The sequence below is a fragment of the Staurois parvus genome, unplaced genomic scaffold (genome assembly GCF_062004578.1).
Source record: "Staurois parvus isolate SC_StPar_1 unplaced genomic scaffold, SC_StPar_1.0 ptg000078l, whole genome shotgun sequence".
Classification (NCBI taxonomy): domain Eukaryota; kingdom Metazoa; phylum Chordata; class Amphibia; order Anura; family Ranidae; genus Staurois; species Staurois parvus.
This window is the reverse complement of record NW_028317874.1, coordinates 10410276-10438182: the sequence shown is the minus strand read 5'-3', so window position 1 is coordinate 10438182 and position 27907 is coordinate 10410276. Positions and strand designations below refer to the sequence as shown.

The window sequence follows — 27907 nt, the reverse complement described above, 5'->3', positions numbered from 1 at the left end:
TTTTTTACTGCACATGTTTAATGACAAAAAAGTCAAAAATATTGTTTTTTTTCTCAAAATTGTCAGTCTTTTTTTTTATAGCGCAAAAAATAGAAACCGCACAGGCAATCAAATACCACTAAAAGAAAGTTCAATTCATGGAAAAAAAAGTACATACATTTTTTTTGGGTGCAGTATTGCATGATCGCACAATTGTCAGTTAAAGTAATGCAGCGCCATAACACAAAAAATGGCCTGGTCAGGAAGGGGGGTAAATCCTCAGGAAGGCAAGTGGTTAAGGTCATGTCCCCATGTTCTTGACATTGACTTCATATTGAAAATATTGCCCTCCTGATCCTTATTCACCCCCTTGATATCTTTAAAGTTTTCAGTCATGTTTCCCTTTCCCTTCTTTCCTCCAGACTGTACATATTAAATTCCTGAAGTCTCCCCTGATATGTTTTATTTCTCAGACCTTTCATCATTTTTGTTGATCATCTCTGGACTAGTTCTACCTTAGAACTGGACACAGGAGGGATTTACTAAAGCTGGTTCACTTAGAATCTTGTGCACATGTGCATGATAGCTAATCAGCTTCTAAGCTGAACTTTAGCAATACAGTCTGGAAGCTGGTTGGATTCCATGCAGAAGTGCATGTGATTCTGAGGGAACCAGCTTTAGTAAATAAACCCCAGTATTCTAAACGAGGTATAACTAAAAAGCTATATAGGGGAATCAGGACCTCCTTCCTCCTGCTGGCGACCTCTCTAGTAAAACGTCCTAGAATTCTATTTGTTTTTCCCACTGCCTGGCCACGGTGTTTGATCATTTTGCAATTGTCTGAAACAAGTACTTCCAAATCTTTTTCCTCTGTTCATCCATCCATCAATCAAGCAAACTTTACTGGGAAACATCAACCAGAGTCATTAAGGTGCCTACAAACACATAAATATGTACGGAACTGACTATACTCTCTAAAGTCTCTTGGCATCTTACAGTGATCATGAGCAAAACAATGGGCTCATTTTAATCACAGAATAATATGAAAAAAAATCCCAAGCATACCTATTTGACATTTAGCACAAAAGGAAATTGGAAATTGTTACAACAATTTGAGTAAAAACAAAAGTTGCTGTTGCAAATTTTGAAAATACTTGTGATATCACACTGCTGTACCAAGATGCCTCTGAAAAGTGTGATCTCTAACTCCAGTCTAACAGAGCTCCCATCTTAGAAAATGTATAGCAATATATACAATGTATAGCAAAAAAAAAATAAGAGCAGGTGTGCCTTGGAGGTAGCCCATTCCTCCCCAAAGATGCAAGAACAGACAGAAGTCTAGACTTGATTAACCGCTTGGTGTCGGCGCCTCCTGGCCCTTTAAGGGTTTCAGAAGCCGGGAGGTGGGGTGTAGGGTCATGTGACTGCCGTGATACGCCGTCATGGCGGTCACGGCGGTCACATGATCGAGAAAGGTCCCGATCGAAAGAGATCGGGACCTTTCCGTGAGTACCGTACATGTGTGCTGGAAGTATACAGGGTGCGCGCTCTCAGCACATATGTTTTTTTTGTAATAGAACGCAAATGTGCGGCCACTCAGCGTCTAGGCCCAGACACTGGGAAGCCGCACATTTGCGTTCGTCCGGTGCCAAGAGGTTAATGGCATCCAAAGATCTCTAGGATGTACAGTATCTGCAGCAAATCCTACAAACAAAATAAAAATTTAAATGATTCCTTCAAGGCACACATGGTCGTATTCAGTTTATTCATGTTATGTATATTCTGTTGGACTAGAATTAGGGACCACACTTTGTAGAGGTTCCTTGGGGCACCTGTGTGGCTTCACATTGACTTGCAAATGTATGCCACAAATGCCTTTGTTTAAAATGTAAATTGTAGAAACAATTTAGAGTAGCTGGTATGTGTGCTGGGGAATTTTATCTGTTCCATGAATTGAAAAGTCCATGTACAATTTAGTTTTACAAGGTGAAGAGTGGTTAAAGAATAAGTTCACCTTTTCAGGTAGAATTTCACTTTTCATAATAAATTGAAGTGTTTTCTAATGCCATTTCTGGACCAGACAACACAATGTGCTTTTTTCTCACTTATCTCATCCACAGGAGATTTAATTTTTTGTCAGTTTCTGTGAGATTGTGAATGGATTTTTAGATTCCATAATTTCCTATAGATGGTCCCTCAGCATTTACTTCCTGTAGCCCACTTCCCAGAAGCCTTCACTTCCTTGTTGCATCACAGAAGAGGGCGTGATAGGGTGTGTGCACCACTCTGGACCACACCTCCCTCATTACAATACTACCTTCCAGCCATCAGCTATGTACTACAAGAGCCTGTCTAAATATGATACAAATTGAATAGATTGTTCAGGTGTGTCCTCCTATTCCATAGTTCTAGTAAATCTAAAGTAAATTGTACAGAGATTGTACAATCAGATTGCATAGTGTATGGCCATCTTTATACAAGTACATAGGAGGGAGTGGATGGGGACACTCAGTTGTCAGGCTCCATTTACATCTCCACATAGTGAAGACTCACATTCCCGCATGTGTTAGGGTGTTTTGGAGCATTTTCACTCAACACGCATAGGACAGCACATTCACTTGAATGGTCTGCCCTATAAGTAACAATCTCCCCAGAAAAGCTCCAGAACTTTTTTTGGAGCAGAGCATGATTCGTTCTTGCAGTTTTTGGTGCGTTTGCTGCACTTGGGGTACCTTTAACATGTAATGACTACACAAATTTGATGCACATTTGCAGCATGTTTCTGAAATGCATGGCAAAGTGTGCATTTTCTATGCAGTTTTCCATGCATTCAGAAGCACACAGATGTGAATGGAGCCTCCTTGTTCTGTGTAAACGCACCAATTTCACTTTCAGGCCCCATTCACTTCTAGAGTAGTGGGAGTGCATGTTTTTTAGCTTGTTTTTCCAGTGACACACATAGGGGAGCCTGTTAATGTCAATGGGCTGAGCAACATGTGGCAAAGTAGATCATGGTTCATTTTGGCATGATGTATGTTGCACATTTTTTACTGCAGGTTTTGCTGCATTTGTCACCCGTTTTTTTCAAGTGGGAAAATGTGTGCTAGTTGATGGGTGAAGGATGTGTACTAATGAGGTCAGTGCAGGATGTGTGTGCTAATGAGATCAGCTGGTAATCTGCTTCCGGGGTTCTACTGGCTCCTCTGTCCTCTGTCTACATTCCAGGAATTAAAAAAGCTTTCTAAGAAATTTACCAAAGGCTAAGGTAAGGCCTTGCTTTCAAGATCAAAGAGAGCTTGTATATTGTTTTCAACTGAGGTACATTAATTGGTGCATAGGGGATCTGTATTTTAGAAAAAAAAAGTGAACTTAGCTTTTAATATATTTACTTTACTATTTGATGACAGTCCCAGCCTCAGCCAGTACTTACTTTTCCTTTATACTTCTTACTATATTTGGGGGTTTTCTGTGCAACACCTTGAAGCTAACATTACTCTTTGCTTCAAAATGGGAACGAGTTAGCTGGTAGGACTGCCATTAAAGTAAACCTGTTACTTTGCCCTGCAAATTATTTGGCTGCTTACAGGCTCATAACCAGCTTGTTTTTTGAGTGATTTTGTATTGCCCTTGATTGGTGCACTCTGTGTTCTTCTTATTTTTTATAGCCATTTGTGGATATTTCATATCTGCTTTGATGAACTGCAGTGCCTTTTAGCAATGGTGATGTTGCTGCTGTGTCTCTAAGCTGAAAAGACTGGTAAAACAATTCCCTAAGAACTGATTGTTTTTAGGTTTATATTTTATTTTATATTGTCTGGTCAGAGTGAGCACATGTACTTTTTATTGTAATTTATAAATTTTTTTATGGAAACATAATAATATCAAGGTTTTTTTAAAAAGTCGTTCTGTAATATATTGTAAAAAACGTTTATGTTGGCTAATAGATATTGGATAATTTGCACAAAGGGTTGTATTTATAGAAACAAAGTGCATGAATTTTTGAAAAGTGCATGTACATGTGGTTGTGTGAGAGTGGGAAAGAAAAGAATGTTATTAGGCTATTTCTCATGTTGGACAAATATTTTAATTTAGTTAAAACAGAAATAAATAATTTGGCCACTGGATGGTGCTAAATATCATTGGAAATTCTGGTGATTTAAGGATATAAGATGATTGGGGGATTTTTGTATGCCTTTTTTGGCTAAATTATGTTTTTTGGTCTGTGATCTCAATAAAGCTTTTTTACTGATTACACTGTTGTTGGTCCTCTAGGGAGACTAGTTTAATGGGTTAAACTTTATTGGTCTCCCCGGAGTTAACTTGCTTAATAATACAGTGACCTAATCTTTGGATTGTTAATTGAGGTCCCACTATATAAGATTATACACCCTCTTTTTATATATTTTTTTTATTTGAATACTTAGAGCCTTCTAATCGCCAAATGGGGTATTCTCTGTTTTACGTCAATTAAAAAATAATTTAATTAATAAGCATATAAAATAGCCAGTTTGCACCTTTGCACAGAACAAATCAACATGCACTTTCAGTGAGTGAACTGCTATGAAAACTTATAAATACAGACAAAATTATTAAGGCAGCCCCTGCACATGTTATGGAGAAAGATCACTGTTTTCCAAATGAGATTAAAGATTTAAATAGCTATTCCTGGTTTGAAACAAGTTTGTAAAAAAGAAACATTTTTTATGATAAAGGAAGCATTTTGGATGGAAACACTTAGAACCCTCAACCTCAGTAGGGAAAATGGCCTGTCATTGTTGATGTTTTAGAGGCTAAGGTTAAACTCTTTCCTATACTACATTCCCTTGTCATATGAATGTGATGTTCTGCTTGATTTCTATTATAAACAAAGAACTAGTTAAAAAAAATCCCAGAATAAAGCAAGGGATGTTCCGTGAAGATAACTTGTAGAAAGGGACTATGGAGATAATGGACTGATGTATTTACTGTCATACAATGTACATGGAAATCACTTTCATATTATTCAACAAAGACCCCTCAACCATGCATTGTTCACACTTTTCTTTTATTTTAAATAGAACACATTATCATGTATACCAGCTTTTCTCAACCTTTCCAACACAGAGGGACCCTTATAATAACTTTTTTGGTCTCCAGGAATACTTGCCAAAAATTACTGTAACTACAGCTCATGATTAGCTTGATGGTCAGTGAGAAGAATGCACCTTACACTTCTGGTCATTGAGATGCACTACCCTTCAAAGATAGCCAAAAAGATCAATGGTGTCAGTGGAAATGTATCTGAGAGGCATCAATGACTCATTGCTCAGAGAACCCCTAGCAACCTCTGGAGGAATCCTAGGATTCCATGGAACCCTGGTTGAGAAACCCTGATGCATATAGTCAACAGTGGAACAAGATTGGGTATCACTATATGTCAATCCCTAGAGGAATCATGACCTGTCTTGGCTACATCCAAATCATACTGATGACGTCTTTAGTCAAAATAAGCAACTGTAGACCCAATCTGCTATTACTGTATGTTACATTTGATACCTAAAGACTCAGTGTAAAGGACCCTAATTTACTTTACTAAGTGAGCTGGTAAAGGGGACTTTAACTAATTCACTAAGAGGCCATTCATTTACCCAGCAGATCTGCAATTCAGGTTCAATGCTGGTTTGTTGGAACTGATCCAAACATCACTTGTAATGACATGACTTGGTACTAGAGCTTCTTCAATAGCTGTTGTCTCAAGGAATACAAGCAAACCTGCAATGTGCTCATACCATCATTTTTTTTTTTCGCTCTCACAAGGAAGAACTGTGGAATTCTATGTTTGACAATTGAATATCGTTAAATAATTGTTAAACTCCAATTCTAAGATAGCCCTCACTAGACATGGCTTTGGGATTCATGCAAGAAAGAGCAGCTGTGGTACTTTTTTAAATACATGCATGAAAGAAAGTAATACTGTAATGGTCAATTTTATTTACATTTTAAACAGATAACTTATACCATTGTTCTTTATTTGGATACAGTCTTTAAAATTGTAAAATTAAAAATGTAACACAGAGTGCACATATATTACCAGCTTTGCAAAGCATTCAGGGTTTTTGAAAGAGAAAGCCAAGCAATAGCCTCTCACTTTGAGACTCTTATTCTAAAAATGGAATGCCATACAGAACTGTTTTGAGCTGGAAAGGAAGCAAGGATGCATCAATCTATGTCATCTAGTTATTTAATTAGCATGCATTTTTGAGCAAGTCAGTTAAAGTAGAACTATAAGAAAAACATTTTTTCCATTTTAGTTAGAGTAAGGGAGGGTTATAACCCCTGTCAGATTTTTTTTTCTGCCCTCTGTGTCCCATTGCAGAGATTTCCCTTCACTTTCTGTCCCATAGCCACCTCATGAAGTGAGAAGAAATCCCTGTAAATTAAGAGAATTCCTTGGGGATCCCCAGGTCTCCAGAACTAGTGTCCCCATTGGAAGATTCCCCCCTTTTTCTTTTCTGGTGACAACCCAAAATGTGGGATTTTCTTTTACTTTCACTTTCAATGCTAATGGTAAACAGAAAAAAGAGAGGGTGAATCTCCCTAATTGGGGTATAGACAGCAGTAAAAACTGACAGACATTCTAATCCTTCTCCACTCTATCCAAAACAAAAAAAAGGTTTTTCCTTTAATTGAACTTTAAGATTAGCCTGGTAAACAGTTGAAAAGGAACCTAGAGGAACTTTCTTTGATGTTCCTTCATGTGTATGAGCAATATTATTTTTGTTATATTTCACTGCCAACATTATTTTTTGAAAAAAGTAAAACAAAGAATGTTTTTACAAAAATGCAGTCTAGAGCTGTGCCTGATAGCTTGAAAGAGAAACTATGAAATATTAATTTAAAATATTTAATAACAACCTAAAAAAAGGAAAAAAATACTTTTAGCACTGAACATAATTAATCAATTAAAAAATAGGTAGTAGATCACTACATACAGTATTTCCCAAGAAGAAAATACTGCTCTGTAGTGCCTATTTTGCAGGCAATGATTTACCAAAGAAGTAGAATATTTTCTCTTGCCAAAGTTAATGATAACTTAGTTTAGTGAACAGGGTAAAATTGGGTTCATCCACAACCAATCACGTTCAAGCAAAAACCTTTTTTCCTTGATTGGGTATTCAAACTGAACACAGCTTCACCTTATTCACGAATGTGTTCCTCTACTCTGTTAATAAATTCCTACCAGTAAATGCACTATACTTATTTTAATATAAATATATATTAAAGAGATATCCACCAGAAACAGATTCTAGAAATCTTTACATGAAAAATAGTCATCAAAATAAAGATCGGCAAGCTTGTGAATATGAGTCCCCTTGAAAATTTAGAAAATGAGTTTCAAGTAATCATTACATTAACAACACAAATACAATAACAAAAATGCAAAGAATGCATCAAAGTTTGCATTTAAGTAAATTGGTGTCCATATGGCATCAAGCAGGTTAAAGCCACCTAATGCAACTAGATGCTAAGTGATGCAATGTGGCTCAAAGGCATAAATCTGTTACACTAAAGCTGGAGAAAATGCATTCTTTCTGCTTCTCTACATTGCTTTGCATCCTTGAGCAGTTCATTGCTTCTCACATTCCATGTACTTAAACCTATATATTGTTGTATATACCATATTAAAGACTCTGTGGGTGGTTTTTATTAAGAAGTAAGTGAACCACTATGAACACCCAATCACATGCAGATGTATTCTAAAAACTGGAAGTTTTCTTTGCACATACTGGGATAATTGAGGTGAATACAGCTTCACTTAGCTAAATGAAAAATGCACTCCTTTAGTAAATAACCCCTGATGCGTCACCTACAAAACAGCATTTCAAGGTGCAGCTATTCACTAATTTGACATGCCAGCATCAGTCAGTGTCATGGTTTATGCTTTAATATAATAATAAATGTACAGTTATTAAACATTTATATAAAATTTATATAAATAAAATATAATAATAAATGTACAATTTAAAAAATAGCAGGATTAATGGACAAATCAGTATCGAATTGCTAAATGTCAAGCAGATTCTAATAAACTGTTAGGGGCAACAACTATGAATTTTCTACTGCTGATTACTTTGCAATGGTAGGGTGTCTTAAAATGTAATAGTAGTTCAGTTTAGGTCTCCAGTAACCTGGAACTGGACATTTGAACATGGACTTTTTGGTGTGCTGATACCAGTCCTAAATTTTATTGTAATCACGTATTGTTCTAACTAACGATGCCAGAGTTGTAACTACAATTCATGGGGCTACATAGCAAAATTTTGATGGGAAGCCCACAAAATCTTTTTCTGTGACACCTGGCAGTCTCATTTGGGATAATAGTGTAAATTATCCACGAAGAATCTTTAAATCAAGGACAGGTAGCCAGAGAGTTCTCAGCTTAGTGATTGCACTACTAGGAACTACTATTGATTTTGGTTGTTAGAGAAGCAGTACAAGGAACTGACTTTTAACCTTAAAGTGGTTGTAAACCTCAGACATGAAATATGAACAAAGCATATCTTTTCCTAATGTGTGCATGTCTCTATCCAATGCACTAAATGTAATTTCTGTCCAGTGCCTCGTTTCTATTCCATCAGCATAAGTCATTTCTGATGAGTTTTCCTGACACCAAGAGAAAAATGGTGACAGGGGAAGGTACGGCCTGTGATTGACAGCCTCATCATTGTTCTTGTGTGCTTTGTGAAGGGGTGTGTGTCACTTCCCTCCAATCAGCTCTCAGAGCTCTCCTCTCTGTGTGTAACTTGATCTCCCCACCCCTGCTTTTCAGAGATGAGGGATTCTGTGTAAATTCTGCACTTTGAATTGATGTAGGGGACAGACAGCTGTGGATAAACAGGTACAACGTATGTAGGAGGATTTTTTTCATCTCCGTGTATTGAGGCCAGTCACTTCACTGGGTATATATAACGGTTCACAACCGCTTTCATTTTTAGCCAATCAGTAGCTCACCAGCATTTTTCAGTTTCAAGTGATCTCAGTTGGAATATAAAATCTTAGGGCTTTAGTGCATGATTTACTAAAGCTGGTTCAATCAGAATTTGGTGCAGCTCTGCATATTAGTCAATCAGCTTGTAACCTCAGCGTGTTCAGTTAGAGCTGATTTACACATGTGCGGTGCAAATTTAGAGCTAATTCACACATGTGCAGTGTGGATTGAAGCTCAGGTTTTACAGCTAATTCATACAGTAGTTGTTAACAAGTTCACATCAGGTTTAGGTCAGGTTCAGGGCAGGATTAACTCAGGATTTTATAGTGTTCACACATACAGTATACTGTTTAGAAACAGTTCCCATAGAAGTCAATAGCCTGTAATCAGCACGTGAACCAGACACACTGCTCAGAAATCGAACAACTCTTTTTAAAACCGCACTATGGTGTCCTTTCATCATGCAGCAGTAAATGACCGCTGCTCAGTTCTCTGGCATTCTCAGAGGAGACAGTTCTCCTCTGAATGCCTTTTTATGAAGCAGTGTAGATCGCTTCTCCGAACGAAGAGAGAAGCGATCTACAAATACTTTGAATGCTGGAAAACGGCTGCTGTTACTATAATCTTACAGTAAGAGATCAGTCAAACACTGTTTACTAAGCAGCAGTAAATTATCGCTGCTTCCTTTGCTGTTCCCCCGATTCTCCACCTCTGGGCTGCAGAATCTGGACGGAGAATACAGATCGCCATTGGAGTCTTGACATCACTCCATCTATGTGCTGAGATGATCAGCGGAGAACATGTTCTCCACTGATCTTCTCTGTTTCCTAAACCACTAATGATCGGAGATCAGCAACGATCCTCAGGATCGCTGTTGATCTCTGTTTCATAAAAGGACACCTGAATGTCCACCGGCAGTGCACCATACATATGTGAACAGGCACCATAGGAAGCAATGTTTTTTCACATGTTATGTGGATTGGATGTAGTTCAAACTGCATGCAATCCACATATATGTGAACCGGCACTTAAGCTTTAGCAATAAAACCTGATTTCCATGCAGAAGTGCACAAGATTCTGAGTGAACCAACTTTAGTAAATAAACTCCTTAGTGCAATTTCTAAGCCCTTATCACCCAGCCAGCTAGTGCTGAACATTTTTGTTTATTAGTCAGCCAAGAAAGGAAGAAAATAAACAAATATTATTTTAATTTTATGTATAATTTATGTATAATTTTGTGTATAGTTTTAGATATAATTAAGTATAATGTTTAGGGTTCCCATGCACACATTTGTCTCTAAACCATATACAAACTTATTTAAAGTGCAGCTTTTATTTTCAGAATTACAAACTCAAATTACTACTCTTTAGCTGAGGGGGCAGTCTGGGTCTCAGCCTCTGGTATACTGTATTATACACATAGGGTTAATTTCAAAGTGCTGACCAAGTTGACCAGAAACTCTGAAAGCAATACATCTACTTACAGATAGGAAGGATGCAAAGGAAATCTGCCACTAGTAAAAGCATGATCCTAAAGCACCTTTTTTCAATTGTAGTGCCTTGAAGTTTCTTCAGGAGTGCCTTGGCAAAATGCCTAGCCATCGGCATCCTAACAACCAATGATGCCATCATTTAATATGGAGGATGTCAGTCACCCGCATGGCATCCTTGTTTGACCCTTCCCTGCCCCTCTTTCTCAGTAATAAGGTCAAATCAACTGAGTGGTAGAGGGAGAGAGAAGAGAAGCATTATAATACTAGTCAGTACCAGTGTGCAAAAGTGTATTTGCTTTGGAAGAATAAATCCCCTCTAACATTTGGTGTCCTAGATGTGTGGATGTTGCTGCATTAGGTAAAACTGAGAATAATTTTTTTACATTTTACAATGGGGTGCCTTGGGACTGACCATCATGTTAAAGGGTGTCTCAATATTGTTTAAAACTTTAAAGGGTGTTTTGACTGAAAAAAGGTTTAGAAACGCCCTAAAACATGTTCCTGTGTATCTACTATGGCAATAGTTGGACCACTGAACTATACCATACATGTATTGCAGCTTACTAGTCCATAGATGTGGTGGCTGTATTAGTTTTCTATTTTTTTTTCAAAGACAGAATATACCAGTTGATCTTGTCAGAACTTCAGCATCATTGTAACTTGTCATACACTAAAGTGACATCCAAACAATGGTATTAACCTTCTCAGCCATTGTCTATGAAAGACAAAACAACTCCCCTCTATTTTATAGAGATGTTTTTGAATCCAAATCAGAAGAGTAGTCTAGGTCAGGGGTCTCTAAGCTGCGGTCCAGGGGCTGGACAAATGTGACCCCTTTCCTGCCTTTATCCTGCCCTTGGGGCACTATTCCTCCCACTGACACAAATGATGCTGCACCATTTCTCCCACTGACACCTATGATGGGGTGCTATTCCCCCCACTGATACCAACAATCAGGCACTAGTCCTCCCAGTAAAACCAATGATGGGGTATTGTTTGCTCTCACTGACATTGGGGCATTTTCTACTGTCCAATGTCCGGCCCCCGTAAGCCTGAAGGACAGTAAACTGGCCATTTGTTTGGAAAGTTTGGAGACCCCTGGTCTAGGGTGAGAGTCCTGCTCCCTAATCAGATGCAGTACAGCGAGTGAGCATTGTCACACAACGAAAGTAAGAGGAATAGACACCACAACTAAGGACTTGTATGCTGCAATATAGTGATTTTATTATTTGGGGGCTTTGATACACTTTAATTTTTCTCTCCATCTAGCCTTAAACCTGAAGCTGGGTACAGGCTTTCTGAATTCAGTTGGTTCCTGAAGAATCAGATAAAATTTGCTATGTGGGAGCCGGGTGAAAAATTGCCAGCCAAGGTAGCATTTGTATGCAATCAAACACATTTGGGGTATTCTGCCAGACGCTAGCTGCGACTGTCACAAAAAAAAATATAGCCACAGCCAGATATTCATTCATCTGAGCTATATACCATGTATAGGTAAAACTTTTTAAAGAAAAAAAATCTATATGTGTGTACCCAGCTTTAATCTACCCTCTATGCTTAGCCCTGTAGACTTTTATTAATATCTTATGTGAACCCCTAACCTAACCTTCACCGTATATCTTAGACACTTACTATTCCTAAGTAACCCTCTCGCCTGCCTCTGAAATTTAACCTTTAACAGTTAAAATAATTCAGCCCTCTCACCAATGACCCTAATCATTTACTGAACCCTATGCCTTCCTTAAAGTTTAAGGTAACACTTAAACTAGTAATTCAATTTATTATTTGCAGTGTTTTCATTTCCATAAATTGTGTTTTATTCATTTGCAATGTGCCTTTTATCATGCTAGAAGACATGACTACTCCAGAAGAGTCAATTCCCTAGCACAGCCCTCTCCCTCCTTGCTCGTCATAGTCCTCTCCTCTTCTGGGAGTGTCTATTTACTCTGTACTGACCCAGCTCCTCTGACTCACCCCTCACCGCCCTACATAACCTATTATGTAGCTGCCAGGAGAAGAGCAAAGGTGAAAACTTTAGAGCATCATTCAAGGTGGTAGTGTCCTTTTTGAGTTTGTGTGTCTACTGTATGGTGCCTTTTCACTGAGCTATATTTGATATTACTTTAAGTCTGCCTTAGTTGTCTTCTGTGGGCTCTGTGTATCCCCCTTTTATAAATTTATTCTATTACTATTGTGGATATGTACTACTCTACCTTTGTCTTTTATTCATTTTACTGTTGTAAGTGGTTTCTTTTGTGAAAATCGTAAATAAACTCCTTTCAAGATGGTAGTGTCCAGCAACAGTTATGGAGCTACTGGATGTCAACACAATGGATCCTTTTACAAATAAAATAACATGCATAAAATATGTTAAATGTTATGAAAATATTTGATTGAAATTAGCAGTGTGGAGACATAAGGGGAGATTTACTTCAGCTAGAGAATTCGGAATCTGGTGCAGCTGTGCATGATAGCCAACCAGCAAACACCCCCCACTGTCTCTTTATTCCTTTTACCCAAGACCCTAATGCTGTATATAATGTGTATATAATGTATATAAGAGTTACTTGACATGAAATTCTATTACTAACTCACTTCCTTCCTATTTCCTTTTATAGTAAGCCTAAATGTAACTATTTTACCAGAATCTGGTCATCAAATGGTTTGCCATAAGCAATTCCAGTGAAATGTACACTCTTGATTTTTTTTTTAATCATCTTTAAGAGGAAATTGACAGTAAATTGTAAACAGGATGTGAGCACACCTTGCAGCACTTTGTCCATCTAGATATGAAGATGTCACATTACAAGCCTTGACCTCTGCAAAGATCATAGGATCCCTCTCTACCTCTAGATGGGCTGTTCGTCAGCACACAGCAGATCCCGCACCTATGGTTGGAATTAAAATACTACTTGAAATAAGTTCCTGAACAATTATGCTTTTTTGTTTTTTGTTTTGTTTTTTTTGGTAGGGTTTTTTTTGTTTGTTTGTTTTTTTAGGGTGAGATAAAATGAGTTGCCATTTTTATTTTATCACCCTTTGCAGGCATGTACAATGCTGCCTGTCTGTTTCAGATAGGATGTTGGGACAGCGCCTCCCTTGAAATTGAACAGAGCCCTGAATAAAGAGCGTGGTACTTTGTAGTCTACATAGTCCATCTTTATTCAGAAACGCATCTATACTCCCGGGAGCTCTGCCTTTGATCTCTTTGATTTTTACACCAGATCTGTTATGGGCTAAAATTCCTAGGTTTTCCATAGAAACATCTCCATTCCTTAGGGATATTGATGTTTTCTTCTTCCTAGGGGTTATGATATGGTAAATCAGATTCAGAAAGGCCTGGACAATGCCAGCATTCATTCTGTGTTTTTTTGTAACCTTCTTTTTCTCCAATGAATCAAAATATTGTTTATTCTGCTGCGCTGAACGCCAGTCACTTCAGCTGCCAGTGTTTAAACTTTGTAGCAGCAGCAGGTTGCGTTGCCATGGCAACCTACTGTATGGCTAGAGCCTCTAAGACAATGTCTAGGGAGGATGGGTAAGTGAGTTTTTTGCCTCTCTGTGCAGCCACTTCCGATGGAGCGAGCTTTCTCCTCAGGATAGTCATCTTGTCACTAGAACAATGTATATCTTTGCCTGCCAATTTTTCTTTACCCTTATTTTCCCTTTGATCTATAAAAAATCAAAAGAACAAAGTCAGGAGAGAAAAGACTTTTTGCACATAGCAGCCCTTTATATTTTGTCAAATTAACTGAATAAGCTCAAAAACTGATACAGTTTGATAATTAATGACCAGTTCCACTAGTTAAGTCTGCTCTTATGACAAATGTTTTGTTCTCAGACTTTTGAGATTTGAATTGCAAATGCAGAACAGACTTTTATTTCTTTCAAAAAATTTTTTTTTGAAAAATAAAGTTTTATTTTCATAAATAATTGATGTATGGGATTGAGTAAAATTTAATTAGTGGGTTTCAGCCTGTCTAATTTGTGTCCTGTGTGTATTTTTGTTATTGTAATTAGTTTATCCTATAGAATAATTATAAGCTTGCAGTAAAACCAATCATTAAGGCTTTTGGGTTGTAAGTTTTTGTTGCAATAAACAGGGGACAAGGATAGGGAAAGGCTTGAGAGCAAAGCAACAATTAACACATTTAGTAAAGTTAGACAGTCATTAAGTATTTATTAGAACAGGAAAAACTGTCATCATCACAAAATCAATCTATCCAGCCTTTCCCACAAAAAAAAAAAAAATACTAATAAAATGGGTTTCAAGTCCTTTCCACTTGTAGGGTTTGGTGAAAGTGTCTCCATAAATTATTGTCCTAAGGAACAATTGAGTAAACGATTACTAATTCAAAGAGCTGTTTAAAATGTTCAGGGTGTAGAGGGAGTCCAAGCATTTGATTAAGTGAAACAAAAAGTAGAATGAGAATAGCTCCATGTACAAGCAGTTTTATAGAGTTACTTTTTTATGGTATTTCCACATTTGTAATTCAGTGCTAGGATAAATAGGATGAATGACAGCTTCCAAGGAATATACATAAAATTATGTAATAAATATAGATCTTTGATATTAAATAAAGGTGACATAGGGAGGTGTGGTTTAGGTTTTCAGTTCTTGCAGTTGAATTATTAACAGTAAAACTGTAATATATATTTTTTTATATATATATATATTGTAAAGCACTGCGCAAACTGTTGGCGCTATATAAATCCTGTATAATAATAATAATAATATATAGGGAGAAGGAAAGAGAGAGAGAGAGAGTGAAAAGTGAAAGAGGAGGAAATGAGAGGGGGATTACAAATAAGGGAGAGGGAGAGAAAGAGGGAAAGAGGAGAGAAGTAGAGAGACAGAGAAAGAGTAAGAGAAGAAAGAAAGACAGAGAAGAAGGTGGGAGAGCAAGAAAGAGGGGGAAAATAGGAGTAGAGAGGAAGAGTGAAAAGGAGGAGGAAGAGAGAGAGGGGGAAAGAAGAAGGAAAAAGGAAATGAGAGAGAAGGAGAAAGAAAGAGAAGGAAGGAGGAGAAAGGAAGAGAGAGAAAAGAGCATGTCACAGTCTGTAGACTTAAAAATTCCTTACATGGGCTCACACCCTACCCCCCTTTATATTACCCATTGCCCGGTCCCCCCCAAAGCTGCCCTAGAGCTCCCCCCCCCCCTTTCCATCCAAACGCATCCAAACTCAACTGCTTTGGAAATGCTAACATCTATTTGGTCCTGCAAATAAAGCTGAAGTGAATTAAATTGCATTAAATTTAATTGAATGGAATTGAGAAAAAGACAAGATGGAGAAAGAGGGAGCGAGGAAGAGAGAAAGAGGATGGAGGGGGGGAGAAAAAGAGAAAGAAAGAAAAAGCTGAAAATATAAAAGAGAAAGGATGAGCGGAGGGGGGATAAGAGGGAAGGAAGAAAAAGAGAGGGAGAATATAAGAGAGAGAGAAGGGGAAGAAAGAGGAGAGGGAAGAAGAGAGGGAGAGAGAAGAAGAAGAAAGAAAGAAAGAGAGGGTAGGAGAAGAAGGAGAAAGGAAGAAAAAAAAAGACAAGAAGGAGAAAGAGGAAGAGGAAGAGAGACAAAGGAGTGAGGGGGAGAAAGAAAAAGAAAGAGGCAAAAATAAAAGATAAAAAGAAGAGAGAGAATAAGGGGAAGGAGAAAAGAAATGGTGAAAAAGAGAAAGTATGAGGGAGAAGAAAAAGAGAGAAGGAGGAAAAGAAAGAAAGAAAGAAAGAAAGAAAGAAAGAAAGAAAGAAAGAAAGAAAGAAAGAAAGAAAGAAAGAAAGAAAAAGAGAAAGAAAGAAAGAAGGAGAAAGAGAGAGATGGAGAGTGAGTGTTGGATAGAGAGAGTAAGAAGAAAAAAGAGGATGAGAGAGAGTGAAAAAAGAGAGAGAGAAAGAGAATGAGAAGAAAGAGAGAGTAGAAGAGAAAGAAAGAATGGGAGAAAGAGAAATAGAGAGATGGAGAGAGGAGGAGAAAAAGGGAGCATAAAAATATAGGGAAAGAGCCAATTTCAACACAATGCTATGGAATTGGTAGGATGAAAGCCTCTCCTTTCCATAGTTTAGTGATCCTATTTTTAGGGGAGGAACACTGCCATGGTGGATGAGTCTGGCTGGACCGTTGCCTCTTTCTTGGTCCATAGTGAGCATGTTGTTGCCATGGAAACCGTCACTCCAGTAGAAGTGGAGGAGGAGGTGTCTGCTGGTTACAATCCATATCTCCGCACACTCCTGTCTAGGAAAGAATTGAGCCATAACAGGGTTACCCGCTTTTCATAGGACTGACATTGTTGGTTCAGTGTGAACTCCCAGCCCTGGCCTTCATTGTAAGGTTTCCTAGGCTATTCCTCTATGTCCTCCCCACTGCACAATAGAGGAGCACGAAGCCTCAGCTGCTCCATAGCTGTGTAATGACTATGTGTTCTGATGTAAAGAGCTTTCCTGGACATTACCAGGACTGATATGTCCTATAAATATAATGTACAGGAAATCCGGCATTGAAGATGTTCTTGGTGCTAATTATGAAAATAAAATCACAAGGATAATAGGGTTTCATTGTGAACTCTAGGCAGTACAGACAGCACCCCACACTAACTAGTCACAAAGGGACTCAACAAATCTTGCACTAGTAACTGATTGCTTGGGTTGCTGCAGTCATATATTTTCTGCATATTCAGTCCGGAGAGACTTTCTAATGTAGAATTTCTGGCATATGTGACAAAATGCTCATTTATTTCTGTATGATATAGGACTCGGATCCAAACGTTGAAGAGATTCTTATCTGACACCTAGTAAAATACATAGTCCAATAGTAAGTCTCCTCCTTACTGAGTGAATCCTATTCAATTTTAATTTAATTTAATTCAATGCACATTGATTGTGATAGTTCTATGCCTGCATTTAAATTACATTAGTCTAATCACTCACAAGATATCCAAATAGAGAGGGGGGAGAAGGGAGAGGGTGAAGAGAAAGGAGGAGGGAGAGAAGGAAAGGGAGGAGAGAGAGGGGGAGAATGCGAGGGATAGTGGGGGAGAGAAAAAGAGAGAATGAGAGACCAAAAGGAAGAGAGAGAGGAAGAGAGAGGGAGAAAGATAAAAGGAGGGGGAAAGCAAGAGAGGGGGAGAAAGAAAGAGTAAGAGAGAAAGAATGAGAGGGAGAGAGAGAGATAGGGAGAGGGGGGAGAAAAGGGGAGGGATAGAGAGGGAGAGAGAGAAAGAAAGGTAGTGGGAGTGGGAGAGAGAGAGTGGAAAAGAACAGAGGGAGTGGAAGGGTGTGAGAGAAAGTAAGAATAGATAAAGGAGGAGGGAGATAGAGAGAGAGGAGAGAAAGAGGGAAGATGGAGGGAAAAAGATAGAAAGAGGAAAAGAGGGGAGGGAGAGAGGGGAGTGAGAGTAGAAGAGGGGAGGGAGAGTTGGGGGGGGGGAGAAGGAAAGGGGAAAAGAAGGGAGGGAGGGAGGGAGAGAGAAAGAGAGGGGGGAGAAGGGAGAGAAGAGGGCATGGGGAGGGAGCAGAGAAGAGGGGAGAGGGAGAGGTTGGGGGGAGAAGGGGGGAGAGGGAGAGAAGGAAAGGGGAGAAGAAGGGAGGGAGAAAGAGGCAGAGTGTGAAAGTGAGAGGGGGATACAGGATAGAAGAGGGGAGGGAGAGAGAGTGGGAAGAGGGAGAGAGAGAAAAAGAGAAGGAGAGAGAGAGGAGAGAAGAGGGGATGGGGAGGGAGCAAAGAAGAGGGGATGGGGGATAAGGGGGAGAGGAGAAAAGAAGAGAAGAAGAAGGGAGGGAGAAAGAGGGAGAGAGTGAAAGTGAGAGGGTGAGAGAGGATAGAAGAGGGGAGGGAGAGAGAGTGGGAAGAGGGATAGGGAGAAAAAGAGAAGGAGGGAGAGAGAAGAGAAGATGGAGAGAGAAAAGGAAAAGGGAGAGAGAGAATGAGAGAGAAAGGAGTGAGAGAAAATGAGAAAGAGGCAGAGAGAGAGAGAATGGGAGAAGAGCAGAGGGAGAAAGAAGGAGTGAGAGAAAGTAAGGAAGACAGAGAGAATAGGAAGGAGAGAGAAAGGAGATAAGAGGGGAGAGAATGGGGAGGAGGGAAGGAAAGATAGAGAAAGAGAGGAAGAGAAAGGAGAAGAGGGGAGGGAGAGGTGGGTAGGGAGAGAGGAGAAGGGGGGGTGGGGGGAAGGAGTGGAGGAGAGAATGAGAGAAGAGAAAAAAGATAGGGAGCGGGGAGGAGAGGGGGAAGAAGTAGAGATGGGGGGAGATGGAGAGAAGGAAAGGGGAGAAGAAGGTAGGGAGAAAGAGGGAGAGAGTGAAAGAGAGAGGGGGAGAGAGAATAGAAGAGGGGGGGGAGCAGGGGCGGACTGACAACTCATGGGGCCCCAGGGCAATAGGAAATCATGGGCCCCTGTGTCCTCTCCCACACTCAAACCACACCCAAAAAAGCATATGAAAGGTACCAGAGGCATCTCATGGGGCCCCCTACTGACACCAGGCCCTTCGGGAAGTGCCCAAGTGCCTAAATGGTCAGTCCACCCCTGGGAGGGAGGGAGAGTGCGAAGAGGGAGAGAGAGAAAGAGAGAGGGAAGGAGAGAAAGAGAGAGGGATTGAGAAAGGAAAGAAAAGGGGATGGAGAGAGAAAAAGAAAGGGGGAGAGAGAGGAGAGAAGAGGGGAGGGAGAGAAAGTGAGAGAAAAAGAGTAAGATAAAAGGAGAAAGACAGAAAGAGAGAGAGAAATGGGAGAAGAGCAGAGATAGAAAGAGAAAGTGAGAGAAAGTAAGGAAGACAGAGAGAGGAGGAGGGAGAGAGAAAGGAGAGAAGAGGGGAGGGAATGGGGAGGAGGGAAGGAAAGAGAGAGAAAGAGAGGAAGAGAAAGGAGAAGAGGGGAGGGAGAGGGGGGAGAGGTGGGTAGGGAGACAGGAGAAGGGGGGAGAGAGAGTGTGATAGTGGGGAGGGAGTGGAAAAGAGAGGGAGAGAAGAGTGAAAAGGTAAGAGAGAAAGAGGTAGGGAGGGAGGGGAAAGGGGAGAAAGAGAGAGAAAGAGAGAGAGAAAGAGAGATTCTTTTAACTTTACAATGTGGCTGGTTTACTGAAGGAGATGAGACTTAATAAAATTGTGTAAAGGTTTGAGTTAATTATCCAATTCTGTAAAAAGCAAATTGCTGTTTACTTATTTAATCTGCACATAATTGGATAACTGAAGTGAATTTGTTGTGTGAACATCCTCAACTCCTTTAGTAAGTCAGCCTCATGGTGTTGCATATTATTTGTGCTGATTTGCTAGAGGAAAAAAGAATGTCCACTTACTTAGTGACTGAGGTGAAGCTGAGTTCACTTCACCGTCGATCCATGTTTAAGGAAAAGGTATTTTTGTAATGTGCTCTGCACACGATTGGATATTCCAAGTAAACACAACTTTGCTTTATTTCCTATGCTAAGTGAGTGTTGGCTTGGCCTTCTCTGCCCCTAGTAAAGCAGCCATTGGTGTGAGATCTGCTTCCACAGACACAACTGCTTCTCTGTAGGACTGAATGTAAGTCCAGCCAACTAGTAGCTCAGTCTACTTTGCGGTATGTGGCTGCAGGGCATGGAAGAGGAATCATAACCCCAGCTGAGGGATCAGGAAACATAAATGTTATTTTCTGCAGTTTCCATTGCACACTGCTAAGCTTGCATTTGTTTGCAGTGTTTTGTATACATGTGTGTTAATTTGTCAAAGCGTGGCTTTGAAGCAATGTGGAGTGCACTCGTTCCCCTCATGCTCTGAACTAGTACACTGGCCCTTTCTTCCAATGACCCCACAACACACTGAGATGGCTCCTTTGAACGTTCCACAAGGCCGCTTCGTGTGCTGGGCACTTTTCAAGAAAGGAAATGTGCTCTCTGTGCTGATCAAATTCAAACATCCTTCCAGGCAGGGGGAGGTGAGAAGTGCATATTTGTATTATTAAGAAGCATGTGCATTTCAATATTAAGCAGCTTGTTTTGTCTTTGGCTTGTAAGCAGCAAAATCAGTGACCACATAGGCAAGACTTCCCAATACCTCCCACAAGCAGGTCACTGGAAATGATATACATTGCTTATAGTATGTAATAAAGTATCATATACATACTCAGGTAAATTAGATACATACACCTTGCAAAAGAAATTTAAAAAAACTACAAAATACTGTCAAGTAAACAAAGGTGCTCAGAGAATATTTTTTTTAAAATGCAAGATGTCCACAGAAAATGTACACGGCCTTATGTAATAATATATTGTGTGCACATAAAAAGTACACTGCCTTATGTAATAATATATTGTGTCCACATAAAAAGTACACTGCCTTATAAAATAATATATTGTGTCCATATAAAAAGTACACTGACTTTTAAAATAATGCACCATGCCCTATAGAAAATGCACACTGTCTATACAATAATGTACTGTGCCCATAGCCAGTGGACACTGCCTTATAAAATAATACACAATGTCCACAGAACATGTACCGTGCTTTGTAAAATAATGCAGTGTTTCAACAGAAAATGTACAGTGCCTAATAAAATATTGCATTGTGTCCACAGAAATTGAATAGTGCCTTATTAAATGATGCAGTGTGTCCACAGAAAATGTATACTGCTTTATAAAATAATTCAGTATGTTCACAGAAAATGTACACTGCCTTAAAAAATAATTCATTGTGTCCACAGATAAAGTACACTGCCTTATATATCGTGTCCACAGAAATTGTACACTGCCTTATAATCTAATGTATTGTGTTCACAGAAGATGTATGCTGCCTTATAAAATATTGTAGTGTATCCACAGAAATGTACACTGCCTTATAAAATAATGCAATGTGTCCACAGACAATGTGCAGTGGCATATAAATGGATGCAAGTTTTCCACATGAAATTTACACTGCTGTATAAACAAATGCATTGTATCCACAAAAAAATGTACGCTGCCTTATAAACTAATGCATTGTGTCCACAGAAAATGTACACTACCTTATAAAATAATACATTGTGTCTACAGAAAATGTACACTGCCTTATAAACTAATGCATTGTGTCCACAGAAGATGTACACTGACTTATAAAATAATACATTGTATGCACAGAAGATGCACACTGGCTTATAAAATAATACATTGTGTCCACAGAAGATGTACACTGCCTTATAAAATAATACATTGTGTCCACAGAAGATGTACACTGCCTTATAAACTAATGTATTGTGTTCACAGAAGATGTACACTGCCTTATAAACTAATGTATTGTGTTCACAGAAGATGTATGCTGCCTTATAAAATATTGTAGTGTATCCACAGAAATGTACACTGCCTTATAAAATAATGCAATATGTCCACAGACAATGTGCAGTGGCATATAAATGGATGCAAGTTTTCCACAGGAAATTTACACTGCTTTATAAACAAATGATTTGTATCTACAAAAAATGTACACTGCCTTATAAACTAATGCATTGTGTCCACAGAAAATGTACACTGCCTTAAAATAATACATTGTGTCTACAGAAAATGTACACTGCCTTATAAACTAATGCATTATGTCCACAGAAGATGTACACTGACTTATAAAATAGTACATTGTATGCACAGAAGATGTACACTGACTTATAAAATAATGCATTGTGTCCACAGAAGATGTACACTGACTTATAAAATAATGCATTGTGTCCACAGAAGATGTACACTGACTTATAAAATAATGTATTGTGTCCACAGAAGATGTACACTGACTTATAAAATAATGTATTGTGTTCACAGAAGATGTACACTGACTTATAAAATAATGTATTGTGTCCACAGAAGATGTACACTGACTTATAAAATAATGTAATGTGTCCACAGAAGATGTACACTGACATAAAATAATGCATTGTGTCCGCAGAAAATGTACACTGCCTTATAAAATAATACATTGTACGCACAGAAGATGTACACTGACTTATAAAATAATGCATTATGTCCACAGAAGATGTACACTGACTTATAAAATAATGCATTGTGTCCACAGAAGATGTACACTGACTTATAAAATAATGTTTTGTGTCCACAGAAGATGTACACTGACTTATAAAATAATGTATTGTGTCCACAGAAGATGTACACTGACTTATAAAATAATGTATTGTGTCCACAGAAGATGTACACTGACTTATAAAATAATGTATTGTGTCCACAGAAGATGTACACTGACTTATAAAATAATGTAATGTGTCCACAGAAGATGTACACTGACATAAAATAATGCATTGTGTCCGCAGAAAATGTACACTGCCTTATAAAATAATACATTGTACGCACAGAAGATGTACACTGACTTATAAAATAATGCATTATGTCCACAGAAGATGTACACTGACTTATAAAATAATACATTGTGTCCACAGAAGATGCACACTGACTAATAAAATAATACATTGTGTCCACAGAAGATGTACACTGACTTATAAAATAATGTATTGTGTCCACAGAAGATGTACACTGACATAAAATAATGCATTGTGTCCACAGAAGATGTACACTGACATAAAATAATGCATTGTGTCCACAGATGTACACTGACTTATAAGATAATGCATTGTGTCCACAGAAATGTACATTGACTTATAAAATAATGCATTGTGTCCACAGAAATGTACAGTGCCCTAATGATGAATGCCCTTCGCCTTACAAAAAAAGTGTACTGTGCCCACATAACAGTATGGTGCCTTCTAATGATGTAGCATATTTATAGACTGATGCCTATAAAACAATGTACAAAATAATGCACTGTACCCACGAAATAGGTGTAGTACCTAACAAAGTGCTTTAGAATAATGTAGCCAATGTACAAGATAATGTGCAGTGCCTTCCAAAAAAAAGCACTATATTTATCGAGTATTGTGCAGTCTTCACAAAAAATGTGTGTAGCTTAGGAAATGTTGCAAAGAGTCTGCATAATAAGATACCTACCTTACATTATACATCATTTTCAGAAAAATGAATTTTGTCTTACAAAATAATTCACAATGCCTACAAAATACTGTAGTGTTCCAAAATAATACACAGGGGATTCCATAAAAACTAAATAATGGACAGTATCTTGTAGGTACACCGGCAGTGCTTTATAAATTAGCATACAGCATAATATGAATTAAATGACACTTAAGTACACATTCAGAAACCGATTTACTAAGTGTGAAATTAGGAGAATTTTTTTTTCCGTCAACAATCCATCCCTGTGCAGAAGAGCTAACGTTCTAATACACACTGCATAGGATTGGATATTTGGAGTCAACACTGGTTCCCTTATACTATACTTCATACCATCGTTTGTCAGGCCCACAATGAATAATTCAAGAAGAAATGATGAAAAATAGACCTTATGAAAATCAACATAAGAATAATGTAAACTATCACAAACCAAACTAATCACAAAATACATCATTTGCAAACTGATATGTATTTCCATTTTTAATATGTATACACTAGCTGCATACTCTATATATTTATATATATATATATATATATATATAAAGATATATATATATATATATATATATATATATATATATATATAGACTAAGTGCAGGTTGAAGGGGATTTTTTTTTATTTCTTTCAAAACTCATATTTAGCATTTACTATGTGCATCTTGCCCGAGGTAAAAACATATATTTGTGTAGCATTAGCAGGTCTCATGATAGATCTGATGTTTGAATTGTATCTAATCGGATATGATGTCATATGAGCTGGTTATGTGCTTTATCATGTATAAGCCAACTCCCTCCCCCCTCAAATTTCACGAATGTCAGTTTTGCTACATGACTCGAAAAATCACCAGGAAGACAGAGAGAGAGAGAGAGAGAGAGAGAGAGAGAGAAAGAAAGAAAGAAAGAAAGAAAGAAAGAAAGAAAGAAAGAAAGAAAGAAAGAAAGAAAGAAAGAAAGAAAGAAAGAAAGAAAGAAAGAAAGAGAGAAAGAAAGAAAAAGAAAGAAAGAAAAAGAGGGGGAGAGAGAAGGTGGGGGGATAGATGGCAGAAGAATATAGAAAGTAAAGGAGAAATATATTTGAAGATAGAGGGAAATAGGCAAGTGTAGAGGAAAGGGAGATGGAGAGAAATGGGAAACCCAGAGAGAGAAGAAAGAAAAAAGGAGGGAGAGAGAGAACGTGGAGAGGAAGGGAGGGGAGGGAGAAGAGAAAAGAGCCTGCTAAAGGGAAGTCTGCGGATATATTGTTTGTATGTATATATATATATATATATATATATATATATATATATATTACATGTATATTTCTATCTGTGTATGTGCTGCTTTGGTGCTGCCCATTCCAGGCGGACCTCTTCTCCAGACGGTAATTTGGAGGCTGCTGGAGCTGCTGGAGCTGCTGGTCTGGGTGGTGTGTGGCAGGGAACATCTATCTGTTGAATAGGCGGTGTCACACGGTAGCATGCACTCTTGTCAGGGCCGATTGTGTTTTAGGCAAACATTTGAGCAAACATAAAGGCAAAGGTCAAGTGCTGTTCAGTTGCAGTGTGTGTTAATTTACCTAGCTAACCAATAGGGCAAAAGTGGCATTTTATGCTTGGATTAGAGAAAAAGCCTCTGCCATCTCCACTGCTATCAGGTAGCTCTTCTCTGAGCAAGCCACTACCTACTGCAATATGTGTATGGAGGGGCAATTCGTCTGCAACCTACTGTACAAGGGAACACAGCGGGCATTTATAGGAAGAGGCATGCCAGTTATCCTGTCACAGATAGGTAGAGACAACAAGGTGGGGGTGATGACAGCCCAGCATCACAGGAACCTTTACCTAGATCAGACCTAGATTAGGATACAGACTTGTCAGCAGCCTGCAAGGGCCATATCAATCAAATACATAAGTGTGTGTGTGTGTGTGTGTGTGTGTGTGTGTGTGTGTCTGTCTGTTGTTTCAGTTTTTTGTACAGTGTGTGTGTGTCTGTGTATAAACTTTATCTTTCTGTATACAGTGTGTGTATACTTTCTATTTCTGTGTGCAGTTTGTGTATACTTTCTATTTCTGTGTACAGTGTGTGTATACTTTCTATTTCTGTGTGCAGTGTGTGTATACTTTCTATTTCTGTGTACAGTTTGTGTATACTTTCTATTTCTGTGTGCAGTGTGTGTATACTTTCTATTTCTGTGTGCAGTGTGTGTATACTTTCTATTTCTGTGTGCAGTGTGTGTATACTTTCTATTTCTGTATACAGTGTGTGTATACTTTCTATTTCTGTGTGCAGTGTGTATATACTTTCTATTTCTGTGTGCAGTGTGTGTATACTTTCTATTTCTGTATACAGTGTGTGTATACTTTCTATTTCTGTGTGCAGTGTGTATACTTTCTATTTCTGTGTGCAGTGTGTATATACTTTCTATTTCTGTGTACAGTGTGTGTATACTTTATATTTCTGTGTGCAGTGTGTGTATACTTTATATTTCTGTGTACAGTTTGTGTATACTTTATATTTCTGTGTGCAGTTTGTGTATACTTTCTATTTCTGTGTGCAGTGTGTGTATACTTTCTATTTCTGTATACAGTGTGTGTATACTTTCTATTTCTGTGTGCAGTGTGTGTATACTTTCTATTTCTGTATGCAGTGTGTGTATACTTTCTATTTCTGTGTGCAGTGTGTGTATACTTTCTATTTCTGTATGCAGTGTGTGTATACTTTCTATTTCTGTGTGCAGTGTGTGTATACTTTCTATTTCTGTGTGCAGTGTGTGTATACTTTCTATTTCTGTGTGCAGTGTGTGTATACTTTCTATTTCTGTGTGCAGTGTGTGTATACTTTCTATTTCTGTGTGCAGTGTCTGTGCACAGTTTTTCATATTATGCAATGTGTGTGTGTATAGTTTATATTTCTGTGTACAGTGTGTGTGTGTATGTGTGTGTATATATATATTCAGTGTTAGCATTAGAGTATGATGTAGCTGTGTATCTAGTTTTGTATATTTCATGGCACATTTGGATCGTTTGTCTGTGTACATATATATTTATATATAGTTAGAGAATAGCTAATCCCCTTTACTATGTATCCGTGCTGAGATGACAGTTTTACTAAACAAATCCTTACTTACCAAACTCTTTAGAGCCCTGAGCAGGCATTAGTCCTGTCCACTTATCTTCTTGCTTGATCGAGCTGCTTTCTGCTGGAGGAATCTAAGCTGAGCTCATAAGGTACAAGAAAAGTTGTGTGTAAACCTTTCAGACTATTATGTGGCTATAATGTTGGGTCCCTGTACACAGCTCCCAGTCCTATAAACACCACCTGTGCTCCTCCGTCAGCTCCAACTTTTTTTTTTTTTTTCTTTTGGATGCATTAAAAAAAAGACAAAGTTGACATTGAAAGTAGTGTAATGAAAAGTGCTGCACTGATCTTTGCTGGGCTGCTTTTAGCGGCATCTCCCATTTCAGTTAACTTTTTAAAGATGAGAAAATCTCCGAGCTTAGTTTCTGTAGACTTTTCTCGTTATTCATCTGCTTGGTCGCCTAAGCTGCACAAAGGAGTATCAGCTGCGTTATGAAAAATGGCCCAAGCCCAGAGAATGTCACAGTGGTCGACTTATTATTTTAGGCTTTTTAAAAAAAAAATCTCAGGGAAAGTTTGCTTTTGATGAATTCAATAAAAGAGGGTCTACAACGGAAGAGATTTTAAGCTAAAAAACATACAGCATGGGGCAAAGCCGAACACAGCCAGATGGCCGGGGGAACTTTCCTCTTTAGAAAATCACTTTATTAGTATATCACTTTATTCCCTCTGATAGGGGACAAGATAAACAACTCATTCATTATCTTTCAGGGGCTTCTAGGAGGAAATAAACACACACGTACTAGTAACAAAAAGTATACAAATATTATGAGAAAAAAATGAATAAATGAAACAAAATATCAGAAAAATAGTAACAAATAACTGTCAACGTCTATCGCCTATTTGTCTGTTTGTCTTTGCTGCTTACCTCTCTGTCTAATAACTATCCGGTTATGCTCTAGAATACATTTAAGTAAATATGGAGATATTTAGTTATCCATCTTTCTTTCTTTCTTTCTTTCTCTCTTCCTGAGGGTGTTCTCTTTTATTGGATGCATTATTTCTCTCTCCCTCTCTCCTCTCTCTCTCTTTTCCCTCTCTCTCCTCCTTCTATTTCTCTTCTCTCATTCCCTCTCTTCTTTATTTTCTCTTTTTTCTCCTCTCTTCTCATTCCCCCTCTGCTTACCTCTCTGTCTAATAACTATCCAGTTATGCTCTAAAATACATTTTAGTAAATATGCAGATATTCTTTCTTTCTTTCTTTCTTTCTTTCTTTCTTTCTTTCTCTTTCTTTCTTTCTTTCTTTCTTTCCTCTCCTTCCTTCCTTCTTTCCTTCCTTCCTTCCTTCCTTCCTTCCTTTCTTTCTCTCTCTCTCTCTCTCTCTCTCTCTCTCTCTCTCTCTCTCTCCCCCCTCCTCCTCTTTCTCCTCTCTCATTCCTTCTCTTCTTT

The 27907-nt window shown here is 38.3% G+C and overlaps 1 long non-coding RNA gene across 1 annotated transcript in view; it reads right to left on the bottom strand.

Moving 5' to 3' along the window:
- The window catches only part of LOC149469261 (uncharacterized), a 43046-nt gene extending 16158 nt beyond the window's left edge, over positions 1-26888 (bottom strand). Inside the window, exon 1 of the long non-coding RNA XR_016311625.1 lies at positions 26508-26888. This is a non-coding gene — a long non-coding RNA (uncharacterized LOC149469261). The remainder of the gene's footprint in view (positions 1-26507) is intronic.
- Between the last annotated feature and the right edge of the window lie 1019 nt (positions 26889-27907).